This window comes from Silene latifolia, chromosome X (genome assembly GCF_048544455.1).
Source record: "Silene latifolia isolate original U9 population chromosome X, ASM4854445v1, whole genome shotgun sequence".
NCBI classification, from domain to species: domain Eukaryota; kingdom Viridiplantae; phylum Streptophyta; class Magnoliopsida; order Caryophyllales; family Caryophyllaceae; genus Silene; species Silene latifolia.
The window spans coordinates 132,609,240-132,627,628 of record NC_133537.1 but is presented as its reverse complement, the minus strand read 5'-3'; the positions used below and the strand labels follow the sequence as shown (position 1 = coordinate 132,627,628).

Genomic DNA, 18,389 nt, shown 5'->3' with positions numbered 1-18,389 from the left:
AAAACCTTGGTCATTGTGGTGATTGTATGGATTTTGATTTTGGTAACCTTGGTTTTGATTGTAAAAGGGTCTTTGATTTTGATTTCTCATGGGTGGTGGAGTGTATGTTGTTTGAGGGTTTTGAACATTTTGGCTTTTGTATGAGAGATTTGGATGGAACTTGGTGTTTTCATTGTAAAAATTTGAATAAGGGGTACCACTCTTGTAAGCTTGGAAAGCATTAACTTGTTCGGTTGTTCCCCTACACTCACTTGAGTCATGACCCAAGGTTCCACAATTCTCACATATCCCGCTTGGGATTGATGAGGATGCCGTCATGGCATTGACATGATGCTTTGATGATTTTGAGTTTTCCTCAAGTCTAGCCATAGCTTGTTCAAACTTCAAGTTGATTGTGTCAATGTGAGCACTAAGTTGAGCACCCAATTGAGTAACGGTGTCCACTTCATACTTTCCTCCTCTAGTAGCCTTGCGAGGCCTACTATATTGTGAATTATAGACCGCCATTTCCTCAATCTTGTTCCATGTTTGATTGTCATCAACTTCGGTGAACATTCCATTTGATCCCATATTGAGAATGTTCCTTGAATCTTCATATAAACCATTCCAAAATTGTTGCACTAAAAACCATTCGCTAAGTCCATGGCGAGGACATGAGCGACAAATACCTTTGAACCGCTCCCAAGCTTCATACAAAGATTCTTCGTCCCTTTGCTTAAAACCCGTAATTTGAGCTCTTAGCATATTGGTCTTTTCCGGTGGGTAGAATTTTTTGTAGAAAGCTAGAGCTAGCTTCTTCCAAGAATCTATTCCAAGGGTGGCCTTATCAAGGCCCTTCAACCATTGCTTTGCGGTGCCGATTAACGAAAAAGGAAATAAGACCCATCTTATTTGGTCTTGAGTCACGCCCGTTTGAGAGATAGCTTCACAATAATCGCAAAAGGTTTCCATATGAGAATGAGGGTCCTCACTAGGCATTCCCCCGAATTGGCTCCTCTCAACTAGTTGGATGAAGGCGGACTTGGCAATAAAGTTTCCGGTAAGATGTTGTGGGGTAGGAGTACCATTTGGTAAATCCTCCTCGGTGGGTATAGAGTGTGACGAGAATTTAGGCATTGTAGGTGGATTTTGTGTGGTATTGTTTAATGGGTTCTCTTCTCCTTCTATTGCGAAAGGATTGACAAACTCACTAGTGGGTTGAACAACTTCACCAACACCTCTCAAATTCCTCCTAACAAGTCTCCTATTATTCGTCAAGGTTCTTTCGATTTCACGGTCAAAAGGTAACAAATCTCTTTGTAACCTTCTAGACATGCAAAATATCAAACAACTCGAAAACAATTAGAACAAACCTTGAGGAGTTTTACTTCCCCAAGGTGAAAAAGACACAACTAAAAACAATAAAAGAAATCTTAAATCAATTAAACACCGTCCTCGGCAACGGCGCCATTTTTGATCGGGTCCATTTCGTTTCACAAATTAAGTATATGTGGTCGTTGGTCAATGGTCGATACAAAACACAATTTATACTTCACAAACAACTCTACAATTAGTAAAGAGGCAAGTAAAGGTCGGATCCCAAGGGACGGGTATTGAAATGAGAATTTTATTGTAACTAGTAGTGTCTAAGGGGTGTCACAATTTGGGTTGATGTAGAAGGTTACTAAACTAAAATAGCAATGAAAATAAACTAGCAAGATGAATAAAATAAGGGGTGTAAACAATTGATTAAAGGCACTAGGGTGTCATGGGTTCATAGGGGAATCATGGGATATGATCATAAAAACATGTTCTCAAATTATAAGCAAGCAATTATTGTTGTGATGGATTGAGTTGGGTTATATCTTACAATCCTAGGAAAGTTTGGGTCCCGGAGCCGAATCGATTAGATTGTACAACACCTACAAGTCGACTTAATCTTCCCTACTCAACACATGCATGGTCTAACAAGACTCGAGTTGGGTTATGTCTTACAAGTCAAGTTGAAAGGATAGAAGATGATAGTAAATGCAAGGATTCATAGGCTTAGCATTTCATCAAATATAACATGTGCATGTATTAAGATCAAAACAAGCAAGCAAATAAGATATGAAAGCATATTAATTTAAGCATGAATCATTCCCCATGTTGGTTTCCCCTAATCACCCATTAAACCCTAGCTAAGAGACTACTCACTCATTATCATATTGATCATGCTAGAAAGGTTGTCAATCATACTAACATAATAAAACATGATGAATAAATGAAAGTAATTAGCAATAATTAAAAAGGGATTAAGAGATTTATACCTACTAATGATTCCAATAATAAAGCAAGAATAATAGAAGTACTTGAATCCTAGATTGAGAGGTTGTCAATCTCCCAATAATAACCCAAATAATCTTCAATTACCCAAAATAAAGTAAGAACAAGAGAGAGATTAAAGAACTAAAACTTGGATTAAAACTTGATTAATATTTGATTACAATATTGAAGAGAGATTTGATTGATATTAACTACACTAATTATTCATAAGAAGAACATGCTCCTCTAATTAGACTAATGGGGTATTTATAGTGAAAATTATGGAGGATGCATTAGGGTTAACTAAGGGCTAAACTAGTAATTACACTTTTAAGTTGAGCAAGGAGACTCCGGTATTCTCCGAGAGAAGGGCTTCTCTTATCGTGGCTTGAAGAATGAAAACGTCTTTGTCTTGAAATCCGTGCGGATGGGAGTCGGGACGGCCGGATCTGGCTGAGAATCCGAGCGGATTCTTGGGCAAGACGCTCGGATTGGCGAGGGGAATCCGAGCGGATTCCTTTGAGGGACGCTCGACCGGGCTTGGGCGGACGGACGGATTATGTACAATCCGTTCGGATTGTCCGGCAAAGATCTTTTCTTCTTCTTTTCTTCATGAATTCCTTGGGGATTTCCTTGGGGACTCAAGGATCCTTTTCTCAACATTGCTCTTCTACTATGCTATGTACAAAGGCCTTCTAGTCTTGTCTCTCCTTGATGCTTGGTCATTGAATATGATCAATTTAGCCTTGTTTTGCCATGAAAATGCAAGATTCTTACTCCTTTCCTACCAAGGGATCAAAATCTCAAAGAATATGCAAAACAAAGAACTAAAGATAAGAAATGACCCAAATAGGCACTAAAAAGCATGGAAACAATGGTAATTCGGGGGCTAAATATGCGCCAATTATGGTCACATCAGTTGTCATGATATAGTGATATTCTGTTGATGGGATACAGTGGTGAGAGGTTGTTACAGTAATTTTGATCTTGTTTTAAGATGAGGCATCGATAGACATAGTTGTGGTAAGCGATTTGTGGAACATGTGTTGTACTGATCTGAAAGCTGCAGGTGATTCATAATCTTTTGTTGAGATAATTAGTGTAGGGTGTTGGGAGTTAGTTTCATGTAAAGTTTTGTATGAGTTTTGCGGTAATGAAAGAAAAGAACTTGAGGATCTAGTGTGAGTGTACGTAACAAGTGTGAATCGTGAGTTATGCTTTTGGCGATAGGAGTTTTATATAGTTTATATAGAGAGATATGTCGTGTTGCGGTAATGTGGAAGAGTTGGAGTGTTGGTTATGATAAGGATTTTGTGGTATTGGTTAGATGAAGTGCAGAATGAATTGAGGTGTGAGAACTGTTTAAGTAAGAGAGCCTTAGAAATAGGAATGGTTATAGGTGTTGAGGTCTTAGGCGGTTATCCTTGACGTGTGGTGGTGATGAAGATAATGAGAAGATATAGCTAAGGATCTAGTATTAGTGAGTTACGAGGACGTAACATTTATCTTAAGAGGAGTAGGATGGGACAAAGAGAGTTTAATGGTTGTACAGGTTGTAGTAGATTTGGAAGTTTGAGTCTTTATGTAGAATAAAAGATTGATTTGTGTTGTGGTTGATTTTGTTAAAGGTCATGACCGTGCTTGTAGTGGTGTGATGTCTAGGAATGCGAGAATATTTCGATAGTGTTGACAGTTGGATGATGATGATTATGAGTTCGATAGTTTTGGCAGTTGGATGATGATGTTTATGAGTGTGAGTAAACTTCGTGGACGAAGTTCCTTTTAAGGGTGGTAGAATGTAACATTCCATTTGATATCTATGAGTATCTTGATATTGGATTTGCTAGTGGATGATATATTACGGAGCTAGCAGCGTTTGTGGACGGTAGTTGGTAGTGTATGGTGTTAGTGTCGAGAGAGATATAATGTAGTTGATACGATATCGTGGGACATGTTGTGGAGGTAGGCATAGTTGGTGGAGTTGGTGTTAAGAGTTCATGTATTATAGGGTGAGGTTTTGTTTTAAGTTTTGAGTTGCGTTGTTATGTCTTAATGGAGTAGGTAGGTTTGTTTTTATGTGTGGGTTGAACTTCGGGGATGAAGTTCTTTTTAAGGAGGGAAGACTGTAATACTACGGTTTTATGAGTCTTTGGGTACTCTATCGAATAAGTAGTTTTTGACGCAAATCATTAGTCTGCCTGTAGGGTACTCGATCGAGTAAGTTGGGTACTCAATCGAGTAGGGGGCACTCGATCGAGTAAGTCACTTACTCGATCGAGTAAGTGTGTTTTACGGGTTTGTTTTGACGGGTTTTGCTAATAACGCGAGATTAATATAAAAGGCTTCCGTCATTTTCTTTAATCACTTTTCACCTTTCTAAACCTTTCAAAAGAAAAGAAATTACGTAGTTCTCTCTCGTCGCGTTGTTGGCAAATCCTAAGGGCTAGAGTCATCGGATCGTTGTGTTCTTTACGCCGTTGAGACCGTCGTATTGTGGGTAAGGTCCTAGTATAATTTTTATGTTACTTTATTGATTTTAGTTGAAACCCTAATTGGGTAATTTGGGGGTTTTGGGAGTATTGTGTTTATTAGATGTTGATTGTATGATTGTATGTTTTATAGGAGGTGATTGTATTGAAGAACGATTTTGATTAGCTGCTAGACCATCTGTGGTGGTTGTATTCTAGGTAGGGTTTCCCTACTCAGTATTAGTTATATGATGTGTATGGTGATTGTGCTGTAGTTAGTGATTGTTGATTGATTCAGACGGTTGTGATTTCATATTGTTGATTGATTCAGACGCTTGTGATTTCATATTGTTGATTGATCCAGACGGTCGTTGACATTGTATTGTGGTTGCTGTTTATCTGTCTGTGTTCTTCGGGGTGCGTCCCTGGCTGAATGGAGTCACTTGCGGGAGTGGCTTCACTCCCTTGATTCGCCTTCTGTGGAACCCGCCACAGAAGGGATGTGCACATTAATGAACATGGGTTTATACATCGATGGAGATGAGCGGGGCTTAGGTGGGAACGGCTGCGGTCCCCCACTAGCGGCGAGGAGTATCTGTTGCGATGGGTACTCTGGCAGGGCTACACACTTTATTGTGTTGTCAGTTGATGTGACCATAATTTGAGCATATTTAGCCCCCGAATTAGCCTTGTTCCTATGCTTTTTAGTACCTATTTGGGTCATTTATTGTCTTTAGTCCTTTGTTTTACATATTCTTTGAGGTTTTGATCCCATGGTAGGAAAGGAGTGCAAACCTTGCATTTTCATGGCAAACCTTGCATTTTCATGGCAAAATGAACAAGCTTTTGACTACTTCTTCAAGGTGTTGAGCAACATCAACAACACCTTGGACATGCCCCCATGACATCTCTCTAAGGATGAGAGTTTGGTGGAGTCCTCTCCAAACCACCATTTGTAAATATTTCTAACTCCCTAACTTGCATTTTAATTTTTACATTGCATTTTTGTCATTTTTGGATTTTTATGCCTTGATCAAGATATTTATCATTTTTGAGAGAAGTGAGGGAGGGAGTAATGATTTTATTGATGTGTAGTGCTTTAACTTAGTGTGGGGATAGGAATTGCCTAGGCTACTCATGCCTTTGTAGTGCCCCTACAATGAAGAACACGAGATTTGAAGAATGAAAATGACACGGGATATACAAGTGCATGGATGGAACTGAATGCGGGTAGACCAGGTGGAATCCGAGTGTCCCTATGGGTAATTGATGTGACCATAATTAGCGCATATTTAGCCCCCTAATTGAGCCTATTTTGCATACTATTATAGCATTTTATGGCCATTTTATCCGTCAAAACCTTCCTATTTGCTTTTCTATCGCATTTCATATGTTTTGTAGAAAAGAAGATAATAAGGCGGAAATTCCCGTCTTTCGTGCATATTTGGAAGCTTATTGATGATATTAGATGGACTAGTATGAAGAGGAGGCAAGAATGATGACCAAAGATGTAGGAATAAAGTGTATGTAGAAGGACCAAAGGGTTAAAAGTAAGAATGACGAGAGGGAAGGCACTTCATGAAGAAAATGGCTCGGAACGCAAAACAAGAGTTGCTCCTTTGGCTCTGAAAATATGTTAGATGGAACGGCGTCGAAAAAACAAGCGATCTAGGCTTTTGAATCACTCCAATAGGAGTCCGGATGAGAAAATGACGTCCGTTTTACAATCCGAGGTCAAACAAAGAAGCTGTTCAGGAATCCGCCCGTCTTCGCAGGAATCCGCCCGTCTTCCCCTAATCCGCCCGTCTTCCCCTAATCCGCCCGGATTGTCCCCAATCCGCCCGTCTTCTGGCTGGGAAAAACAAGAAATTTCACTGGAGGAGAATCCGCCCGGATTCCCTACAATCCGCTCGGATTGCCCCACCAGAATCCGCCCGGATTCCCTTGAATCCGCTCGGATTCCACCGCCCAAATCCGTCCGTCCCGACCTTATTCCGCCCGGATTTCTTCACAGCACGATTTCGTCTTCTTCAAGCAACGATAAGAGAAGCCCTTCTCTCGGACAATCCCGGAGTCTCCTTGCTCAACTTAAAAAGTGTAATTACTAGTTTAGCCCTTAGTTAACCTAATGCATCCCACCTAATTTCCACTATAAATACCCCATTTGTAATAATCAAATTATCAAGTTTTATTAGGGATCCTTTTATGTTGTTTTTAGCTAGAAAAATCCTTCTTTAGATTAGATTAGGAGTAGATTAGAATAGATTACTCTTTAATCTTTCCACAAATTACACATTAATCTCTCCTTAATTATTGTTCAAGTTCATTATTCAAGTTTATTATTGGGTAATTGAAGATTATTGGGTTATTATTGGGAGATTGACAACCTTCCATCAATCATCAAGTTTCTTCTTTTATTCTTGCATTATTATTTGGAATCTCCATAGGTATAATCCTCTTAATCCTTGTTTTAATTATTGTTAATCTTTCTTACTTGTTCATCATGTTTTACCTTGTTAATATGATTGACAACCTTGTTAACATGCTAAACTTGATAATGAGTGAGTAGTTACTTAGCTAGGATTAGTGGGTAATTAGGGGAAACCAACATGGGATTGATTCATGCTTAATCTAATATGTTTTCATAATCAAATTGCTTGCTTGTTGTGATGTCAACTTTATGCACATGTTATGTTTGATGAAATGCTAAGCCTATGAATCCTTGCATTTTTACCATCTCTTATCTACTCAACTTGACTTGTAAGATATAAACCAACTCGAGTCTTGTTAGACCATGCATAGAAGTTGATTAGGGGGAAAGTAAGTCGACTTGTAGGTGTTGTACAATCTAATCGATTCGGCTCCGGGACCCAACTCTTCCTAAGAACCGTAAGACATAACCCAACTCGGTTCCTCCACAACATTAATTGCTTGCAACCTTGTAAACATGTTTGTATGATCAACACCATGAATCCCCCATGACCCCATGATATCCTAGCACTCTTAATCAATTGTTTACATCCTTCTTTTGTTGCTTGTTTTACCTTATTGCTTGCATTAGTCTAGACACAACTACAAACCCCATCAATTGTGACACTAGCATAAATTGAGATAGATGGACTTAGAACCCAAAGCACACCGTCCCATGGATCGACCTCGACTTACCGCTAACTAGTAGTTTGTTGAGTATTATAAATGTGTTTGATTGGATGAGTGACGACATCACTCACATCAAAATGGCGCCGTTGCCGGGGATGGTGCTATGTGATTAGGTTCTTACTTGTTTGTCTATTTTAATTGTGCTTTTACCTTGAGGAACTTGTTCCTCAAGGATTGTTCTTACCATTTTTGTGTAGTTTCCATGCTTGTAGTTATCTCCTTGTCTTAGTTATGATGACTCAAGACTTGACATATGGAGTATGTGGTGGATCTTTTGAGTATGACTATGGGTATGGGGAGTTTGAGGAGCAAGTCAACACAAACCTACCTTACTATTTGTACAACGAAAATCCTAACCACTATCCCAATTTTTCTCACCAAAATTACCACACCCAATATCAACAACAACCACCCACTCAATACCCACTTCACAATGAATTCCAAATGCCACAATACAACCACTTTCACACCTACCCACAACAAGAAGATGAACCCATTGAAAATGTGATTCTCCAAATGATGGGAGATCAACAAAACTTCATAAAACAAATGCTAGAGGAGAGCCAAAAGAGGGACAATGTTTTTCAAGGCATTGTTGCCCAATGTGAGGAGTTGGAGATTCAAATTGCCCAAGTGAAAGAATCCCAAGAAACCACCCCCCACCACTCCTTAGACATTGACCATGAATGTGAGTTTGAAGGAGTTACCTTTGATGAGAAGTGGGAAGAGCCAACCTCTTTGGGCTCTTGTGAGTATGAAAGTGTGGTATTTGATGATGAAGACATGAGGTTGAGTAAGCCAAATACTCTTAGCCTTTGTGAGTATGAGGGTGTGTCATTTGAAGTAGATGTTGAGGTGTTGGAGAATGAGTTGGTGAAGAAGAGTGAAGCCCCTATTTATGATTCATATGGAGAAAGTGATGATGATGCATCTATGGAAGAAGATGATGAGGGAAATATGGACTCAAATGATGAAGGGAGTTATGGGATTAGCTTTCTTGAGGAACCCATCCTTGAGAAGTTTGAAGATTGCTTCGATGAAGAGGAGGAATGCCTTCATGAGAACCTTTTCGCACCCACTATGGAGCCCATGATAGTTGGAGATGACATTATGGACCTTCTCACGAAGGTCAAATCGTCATACAAGAATTACTTAGTGGTGAAGCTCAAAGAAAAGGTTAAGAAGGAGTCTTTATGTGGAAATTTGGCATCCACTATCCCAACTCCTAAGACATCCCATCATCAATGCCATGAAAGTTCGCCTTCTACCCTTGGAGAAGTGACTAGCCCAAGCATTTGTGTCATCAAATTTGGAAGAAATAGGAGCAACCGGAAAAGCCCCCATGACAAGAATCTCAAGTTTGCTAGTTTTAAGAGCCGGGAAGGCCATCATCACAAAGCAAAAGAGAAGGGGAAGGAGTTCAAAGGGAGGTCCCTCATGGATTGGCCCTACTCTATTTTGCAATGGTTCAAGACTTATTCATGCTTACTTGAGGACCATTCACAAGCTTTTGACCAACTATTGAGAGCATTGAGCTCCATGGATAATGTAATATGAATGAGTTTGGTGGAGTCCTCCCTCAAACCACCATTTGTAAGATACCCTTTTCTTTGAATTTGCACTTGCATTTAGTTATATACATATACATTTAGCTTGCATTTGTATTATATTTCATATTGCATTTACATTAGTTAGTTCATATAGTATAATTGCATTGTAATATATCTCACATGATTCATGTAGTTAGTTGCATATAGATTAGAATTCATGCATAGTTACTAATGGCCAAACCTATTCATTTCTACACTAGAAATAGTGTTTAAATCGGTTTGGGGAGGTTTGATCATAGGTGACCATAATTTACTAGAAATCATGCATCATATAGTATAGTTTAGATTGCATTCATTTGTTATATATGTCATATAGAATTGCATTTAGTTAGAGCATGCATTCATTCATACCATATCATTGCATTTGTACTTTATTTCAAAAAAATCAAAAATCCAAAAACATATTTCCTTTTTATTCCTACTCCTACATGTACATTGAGGACAATGTCCAAAATAAAGTGGGGGATGGGAATTTATATTCCAAAAGTACATAAAAATTGAAAAATTTCGAAAAATCACAAAAATATGTCTTTCAATTTCATAAAAACAAAACCCATAAAAATTTGAAAAATTGAAAAATCCAAAAACAAGTTCATTTCCTTTGTAGTGTAGACTTGTTTATATTGTTTTGTATATATTGTGTTTGTTCATCCTTTTTCACATTGATTGACTACGCCACATCCGAGACATGAGGATATTGAAGACCGCATGGTATGATCTTTCCAATCTCCTTTTTCCTCTTTATGTTAATGACTATGTGGCTTTATTTTGATTGATGCGGTATAACAATGTGAACTTAGGACTTGCATTTAGTTTATATGTCATATTAGTTGGTAGAATCATTTGCATTAGGATGTTTATATGTTAGTTGCATCATGGCATGTAGTTTGCATGTTAGAAAAATTTTGTGAAACCATCTACTTGGGAAACTTGACAAGTGTATATAGGCCCTAGTAGATGCTTTTTCTTCTTAAGACTTTGCTTGTTAGAATACTTGTAAAACACCCTAGGATGTGTCATGCTAGTATCCTTTGACCCATGGTTTAAGGCCTAGTCAAGAGTACCTTGTGGTGTGATAACTCCTTGGCTACCGTTTATTCCAAGGTGACCCTTGAAACCATGCAACCATCATTCATCCATATTCTACCATACATTTTTGTCATCAAAGGGGATGGGCACAAAAAGAAAATCAATTTGAGTTCAAGAAATGAAGTGAAAAGAAAGTTTGCAAAAATACATCAAATGAAAAGAGGAGCAAAAATAGAACTCCTAAAGCTTCAAATATAAGCCACCCTCGTTACTAATTGGGGTGACTTTGAAAATGTTCAAAAAGAAATGCAAAAAGTTGAAAGTTGTCAAGTTTTGAAATGCCAAAAATCAAAAACAAATGGCAAAGAAAGTGTTCTCAAATGTTATATGCCACAAGAAATTGGGGGGAAAAACAAAAACAAAAGCAAACTCCCAAAGTGAAACTCAAATATCTATTGATCCCTTTATCCATTGTATCCATTTTTGTGCATGGTAGAGAGGGGACGACCCTTCTTCTTGTCTAGGCAAGAGGGGGAATTCCGCGATCCTTCAGTGTTTCTAACGCCATAAGGAGTCTACTCTTGACAAAAGCATTTAACGATTGAGGACAAAGGTACCCTAGCTTGACACATTTTGGAGGTGATTTATTGGTATCCTTCTAGGCTTAGTAGTTTGAAGAAATTGTATCTATGAAGGAGTGTGTACCCTTGAATTGCTTCCCTTGTAGATAATTTCCGCCACTTAGATGAGGAAAGTGGCTATTCTTTTGTAGATGCATCCATTACTTGTTTTGTGTGCTTAATGATTGGATGTGTCGCCATTTTGGCAAGACCCACCTTGCCTTGCAAGAAGGCATCCTACCTCATGGTTGTCTTGTTGTGAGTTGAAGGGGCGGAGTGAGACCCGCTAATTGTCTCATATCGGCTATGTTATTAGGTTAGTTTAAATAAAGGTCTACTTTTAGTCACCTCTTTAGTCGGGACGAGTAAAGGTTCGGTTTGGGGATATTTGATGTGACCATAATTAGCGCATATTTAGCCCCCTAATTGAGCCTATTTTGCATACTATTATAGCATTTTATGGCCATTTTATCCGTCAAAACCTTCCTATTTGCTTTTCTATCGCATTTCATATGTTTTGTAGAAAAGAAGATAATAAGGCGGAAATTCCCGTCTTTCGTGCATATTTGGAAGCTTATTGATGATATTAGATGGACTAGTATGAAGAGGAGGCAAGAATGATGACCAAAGATGTAGGAATAAAGTGTATGTAGAAGGACCAAAGGGTTAAAAGTAAGAATGACGAGAGGGAAGGCACTTCATGAAGAAAATGGCTCGGAACGCAAAACAAGAGTTGCTCCTTTGGCTCTGAAAATATGTTAGATGGAACGGCGTCGAAAAAACAAGCGATCTAGGCTTTTGAATCACTCCAATAGGAGTCCGGATGAGAAAATGACGTCCGTTTTACAATCCGAGGTCAAACAAAGAAGCTGTTCAGGAATCCGCCCGTCTTCGCAGGAATCCGCCCGTCTTCCCCTAATCCGCCCGTCTTCCCCTAATCCGCCCGGATTGTCCCCAATCCGCCCGTCTTCTGGCTGGGAAAAACAAGAAATTTCACTGGAGGAGAATCCGCCCGGATTCCCTACAATCCGCTCGGATTGCCTCACCAGAATCCGCCCGGATTCCCTTGAATCCGCTCGGATTCCACCGCCCAAATCCGTCCGTCCCGACCTTATTCCGCCCGGATTTCTTCACAGCACGATTTCGTCTTCTTCAAGCAACGATAAGAGAAGCCCTTCTCTCGGACAATCCCGGAGTCTCCTTGCTCAACTTAAAAAGTGTAATTACTAGTTTAGCCCTTAGTTAACCTAATGCATCCCACCTAATTTCCACTATAAATACCCCATTTGTAATAATCAAATTATCAAGTTTTATTAGGGATCCTTTTATGTTGTTTTTAGCTAGAAAAATCCTTCTTTAGATTAGATTAGGAGTAGATTAGAATAGATTACTCTTTAATCTTTCCACAAATTACACATTAATCTCTCCTTAATTATTGTTCAAGTTCATTATTCAAGTTTATTATTGGGTAATTGAAGATTATTGGGTTATTATTGGGAGATTGACAACCTTCCATCAATCATCAAGTTTCTTCTTTTATTCTTGCATTATTATTTGGAATCTCCATAGGTATAATCCTCTTAATCCTTGTTTTAATTATTGTTAATCTTTCTTACTTGTTCATCATGTTTTACCTTGTTAATATGATTGACAACCTTGTTCACATGCTAAACTTGATAATGAGTGAGTAGTTACTTAGCTAGGATTAGTGGGTAATTAGGGGAAACCAACATGGGATTGATTAATGCTTAATCTAATATGTTTTCATAATCAAATTGCTTGCTTGTTGTGATGTCAACTTTATGCACATGTTATGTTTGATGAAATGCTAAGCCTATGAATCCTTGCATTTTTACCATCTCTTATCTACTCAACTTGACTTGTAAGATATAAACCAACTCGAGTCTTGTTAGACCATGCATAGAAGTTGATTAGGGGGAAAGTAAGTCGACTTGTAGGTGTTGTACAATCTAATCGATTCGGCTCCGGGACCCAACTCTTCCTAAGAACCGTAAGACATAACCCAACTCGGTTCCTCCACAACATTAATTGCTTGCAACCTTGTAAACATGTTTGTATGATCAACACCATGAATCCCCCATGACCCCATGATATCCTAGCACTCTTAATCAATTGTTTACATCCTTCTTTTGTTGCTTGTTTTACCTTATTGCTTGCATTAGTCTAGACACAACTACAAACCCCATCAATTGTGACACTAGCATAAATTGAGATAGATGGACTTAGAACCCAAAGCACACCGTCCCATGGATCGACCTCGACTTACCGCTAACTAGTAGTTTGTTGAGTATTATAAATTGTGTTTGATTGAGAACCCCAACGACACTCACATCAGTAATCCGCTCGTCTTATGGGAATCCGAGCGTCTATGGAAGAATCCGTCCGTCCAAATAAGCTGCAAAATTGAAAATTTTGGTCTGTTAGAGCGTCCCAGCTGAGAAGACGCTCGTCTGAAAGAATCCGCTCGTCTTTGCAAGAAGACGCTCGTCTTTTTGCCAGTGCAGATCAAAAAAATTCGCTGTAACAGAATCCGCTCGTCTTTAAGGGAATCCGCTCGTCCTGAATTGCAGAAATCCGCTCGTCTTCACTGAAAGACGCTCGTCTTTAGGCGAGATTTCCTGAATCCAAATTGAGCAGAATCTGAGCGTCCCGACAGGAATTCGCTCATCTTCCCCCTGCAGTTTTGAAATTTTGGGTGTTTTAAATACCCCTTCCCACATTCATTCATTCATTCAAACATTCAAACACTACCCAAAACCCCAAAACCCTCATCCTCTCCATCACCAAAAATAAGATTTCCTCAACCAAATTCAACAAGTTCAAATCCAAACTTCCTTACAACAACAATTAATCACTCCTTTTACAATAATAATCAACCCAAGCACCAAAATCTTCAACCTTTGAGTCGATTTTTGAAATACAAAGGCAAATCCTTTCATCTTAAAATCGATTTGGGTATAATTGGAAATTGAAGATTTTCAATCTTTTCTTGGTATAATCATCAATGACAAGAACAAAAGGAGCAACAAAGGCACTCAAGGCAAATGCACTCTAAAAAAGGCAACAATGCCTTCAAGCAAAGAAAGCTTCAATGGCTATGGTGGTTGCTAGTGCAAACTTGGAAGTTCAACAACAACAAGATCCTCCCTTGGAAGCAACAACATCAACAACTCCGGAAATTGCTCAATTATCAAACTATCCGGAGGTAATTTTCATTTCTAACTCCCATAGGGATACATTTGCCAAGTATGCTAAGAAAGCCATTCTACCCACCAAATTCATATGTGAAGATGCCTTGAACAAATTGGGTGTCCTTGAACGAATAAAAGCCTTCTTTGAAGCCATGGGGTTGGGAAAATTGTTTACTACAAGAGAATTGACATACCCCTCCCTTACCTTGGAATTCTTAAGTTAATTGAAAGTGACTAAGGTAGAGACTAGAACATATATCGAGTTTCGCCTTGCCAATGTGAATAGGCACATCACCTTTGATGTTTTGAGTAAAGCATTAGGTCTTAGTGATACACTATATTATCATAAGATGCCCGAAAAGTATGACCCCGCTTCTCTTTGGGAAGCAATCTCCGGGAAAAAAATTGTGAGCTTTCATGCTTGTCGCGCTCTATTAGTCCACCATCCGGGCATTAGAGTGTGGCACAAGGTCATCGGGAATACTATAATTGCAATAAAAGACACTAATCACTTTACAAAGCTCGATTGTGTTCTACTTGAGTCGGCCTTAAATGTTGGAAGGGAATTCACTAAGCCTTACAATGCTCTAAGGCTTTTGGTGGAATGATGGCTCAATGTTGATTGTGGTAAGGAAGGCACCGCTTTTATCGTAAATGGAGGTCTAATTACTCTCTTGGCCAAGCACTTTGACGCAAATTTCAACAAGGATAACACTTATGTGGCGATCAAAGGGGGTCATCTCATTGACATGGACGCCATGATTAACAAGTACAAGTGGGTCAAGCATAACTCTCTTGACACCAACTATGGGGGGCTCACCAATGATGCTAGATCTTTCACTTTTCCTTACAAGATATGCCGCTTGAGTGCTCATCGAACAAACTACCTACTTTCACTCTCAAAGGGCGCCGAGTACATCATCCGTCAACAAAGGGGCGAAATTGAAGAGCCCTCCTCCTCCATTGGCACACCACCCTATCCATTCAAATATCAAGAGTTCAAACCCAAAGATGTTGAAGTGGGCAATGACTACATGACTCTACTTATGCAAGAGATGCATAAACAAGCTTACAATGATCAAGTAGATGCATACTTGACCCAATATCCACCCCTCCTTCATTTAGCTAGGCAAGGACTACTTGATCCGTCATGTCCTTTGCCTAGTTGGGCGGATAGGGAAGTCTTCTTTCCAAGTACATCTAGAGGTGAAAGATCGGGTGAATATGAGAATGTCGATGATGAGGTTGTTGATGATGAGGGCGTTGATGAAGAGGTAGATGATGAAGAAGAGGCAAATGAATATGGTGTAGGAAGTGAGCAAGGAAGTGAAGAGGGAAGTGGTGATGAGTCCGCTTCTATGGAGGAAAATGATGACAATGATATGGTGGAGGACTAGCAAGCTTTGGAGGCTCCTACCCTCTTGAGGTTTGTCTACTTCTTTCTTTGTTTTATTTATTTTTATCTTGATCATAGTTGGAGAGTCCTAGCAACATGAGGACTAACACCTCGGCCACATTGAGGTGTTCTTTTATTGTTCCCGTTTGAAAAATCCAAAACGACAACATTTAGTTTCATGCATTGCATCTTGTGTGCATGAACTACCTCATAATTTAAGACATTAGAAATAATGTCTATCTCGGTTTGGGGAAGTACATGCATACGCAACGGGAGGTAATCTAAATTACGCTCTCCGTCATAAACAAAAGAACATGCATCATGTAGTGTAGATTAGTATAGCTTGCATTTAGTATAGAATTCATGCATCATACTTGCATAATTTCCTATCATTTTGGCCATTGAGGACAATACCCATATTAGTGTGGGGATGAGAAATTCTAACTTAACTTTTATTCAAAAATCCAAAAAAAATTGAAAAATTTGAAAATCCAAAAACAAGTTCATTTCCTTTGTAGTATAGACTTGTATATATTGTGTTTGTTCTATCCTTGTTCACATTGATCGACTACGCCACATCCGAGACATGAGGATATTGAAGACCGCATGGTATGATCTTTCCAATCTCCTTTTTCCTCTCTATGTTAATGACTATGTGGCTTTATTTTGATTGATGCGGCATAAAAAATGTGAATTTAAGACTTGCATTTAGATTATATGGCATATTAGTTGGTAGAATCATTTGCATTAGGATGTATATGTGTTAGTTGCATCATGGCATGTAGTTTGCATGTTAGAAAAATTTTGCGAAACCATATACTTGGGAAGCTTGACAAGTGTATATAGGCCCTAGTATATGCTTTTTCTTCTTAAGACTTTTCTTGTTAGAATACTTGTAAAACACCCTAGGATGTGTCATGCTAGTACCCTTTGACCCATGGATTAAGGCCTAGTCAAGAGTACCTTGTGGTGTGATAACTCCTTGGCTACCGGTTATTCCAAGGTGACCCTTGAAACTATGCATCCATCATCCATGTTCTACCACATTTTTGTCATCAAAGGGAATGGGCACAAAAAGAAATTGATTTGAGTTCAATGAAATGAAAAGTGAAAGAAAGTTTGCAAAATGCATCAAATGAAAAGTGGAGCAAAAATAGACTCCTAAAGCTTCAAATATAAGGCACCCTCACTACATATGGGGTGACTTTGAAAATGTTTCAAAGAAATGCAAAAAGTTGAGAAGTTGTCAAGTGTTGAAATGCCAAAAATCAAAAGAAATGGCAAAAAGAAAGTGTTCTCAAATGTTATATGCCACAAGAAATTGGGGGGAAAAACAAAAACAAAAGCAAACTCCCAAAATGAAACTCAAATATCTATCAATCCCTTTATCCATCGTATCCATTTTTGTGCATGGTAGAGAGGGGACGACCCTTCTTCTTGTCTAGGCAAGAGGGGGAATTCCGCGATCCTCCAGTGTTTCTAACACCATAGGGACTCTATTCTTGACAAAAATATTTAACGATTGAGGAAAAAGGTACCCTAGCTTGACACAATTTGGAGGTGATTTATTGGTATCTTTCTAGGCTTAGTAGTTTGAAGAAATTGCATCTATGAAGGAGTGTGTACCCTTGAATTGCTTCCCTTGTAGATAATTTCCGCCACTTAGATGAGGAAAGTGGTTATTCTTTTGTAGATGCATCCATTACTTGATTTTGTGTGCTTTAATGTTTGGATGTGTCGCCATTTTGGCAAGACCCACCTTGCCTTGCAAGAAGGCATCCTACCTCATGGTTGTCTTGTTGTGAGTTGAAGGGGCGGAGTGAGACCCGCTAATTGTCTCATATCGGCTATGCTATTAGGTTAGCTTAAATAACGGTCCTAGTCTTTGTCACCTCTTTACTCGGGACGAGCAAAGGTTCGGTTTGGGGATATTTGATGTGACCATAATTTGAGCATATTTAGCCCCCAAATTAGCCTTGTTCCTATGCTTTTTAGTGCCTATTTGGGTCATTTATTGTCTTTAGTCCTTTGTTTTGCATATTCTTTGAGGTTTTGATCCCTTGGAAGGAAAGGAGTGTAAACCTTGCATTTTCATAGCAAAATGGAGCTAAATTGATTGAATTCTATGACCAAGCATCAAAGAGAAGACAAGACTAGAAGGCCTTTGTACATACTATAGTAGATGGGCAATGATGAGAAAAGATCCTTGCATCCCCGAGGAAATCCTCAAGGATTTTATGAAGAGAAAGGAAGAAAAGAAGAAAGGAAGAAGCTGTAAGAGAATCCGAGCGGATTGCCCACAATCTGCCCGTCTAGCACATGCAATCCGAGCGTCTTCCTCAGCTGGACGCCCGTCCAGAACCACCACAATTCGCCCGTCCACCCCGCGAATCCGCTCGTCCAAAACACCCACAATCCGCCCGTCCCGTGCCCTAGACGCTCGTATTGTGTGACAGCTAAATCCGTCTTCTACTTGTTCAATGAGGGATGCGCATATTTTTCTAAGACCGGCAAAAAGGAGACCGGAGTCTCCCTTGAGACCGGTGATTCCTCAAGGACTTAATCGTCATTTAAGCCCTTAGTAAACCCTAATTTATGCACCTAATCCCCAC

The 18,389-nt window shown here is 39.2% G+C and overlaps 1 non-coding gene across 1 annotated transcript; it reads left to right on the top strand.

Moving 5' to 3' along the window:
• The first annotated feature begins 637 nt into the window (after positions 1–637).
• LOC141624589 (small nucleolar RNA R71) lies at positions 638–744 on the top strand. The gene has a single exon (XR_012534395.1). It is a non-coding gene; the product is annotated as a small nucleolar RNA R71 (small nucleolar RNA).
• Positions 745–18,389: the final 17,645 nt, after the last annotated feature.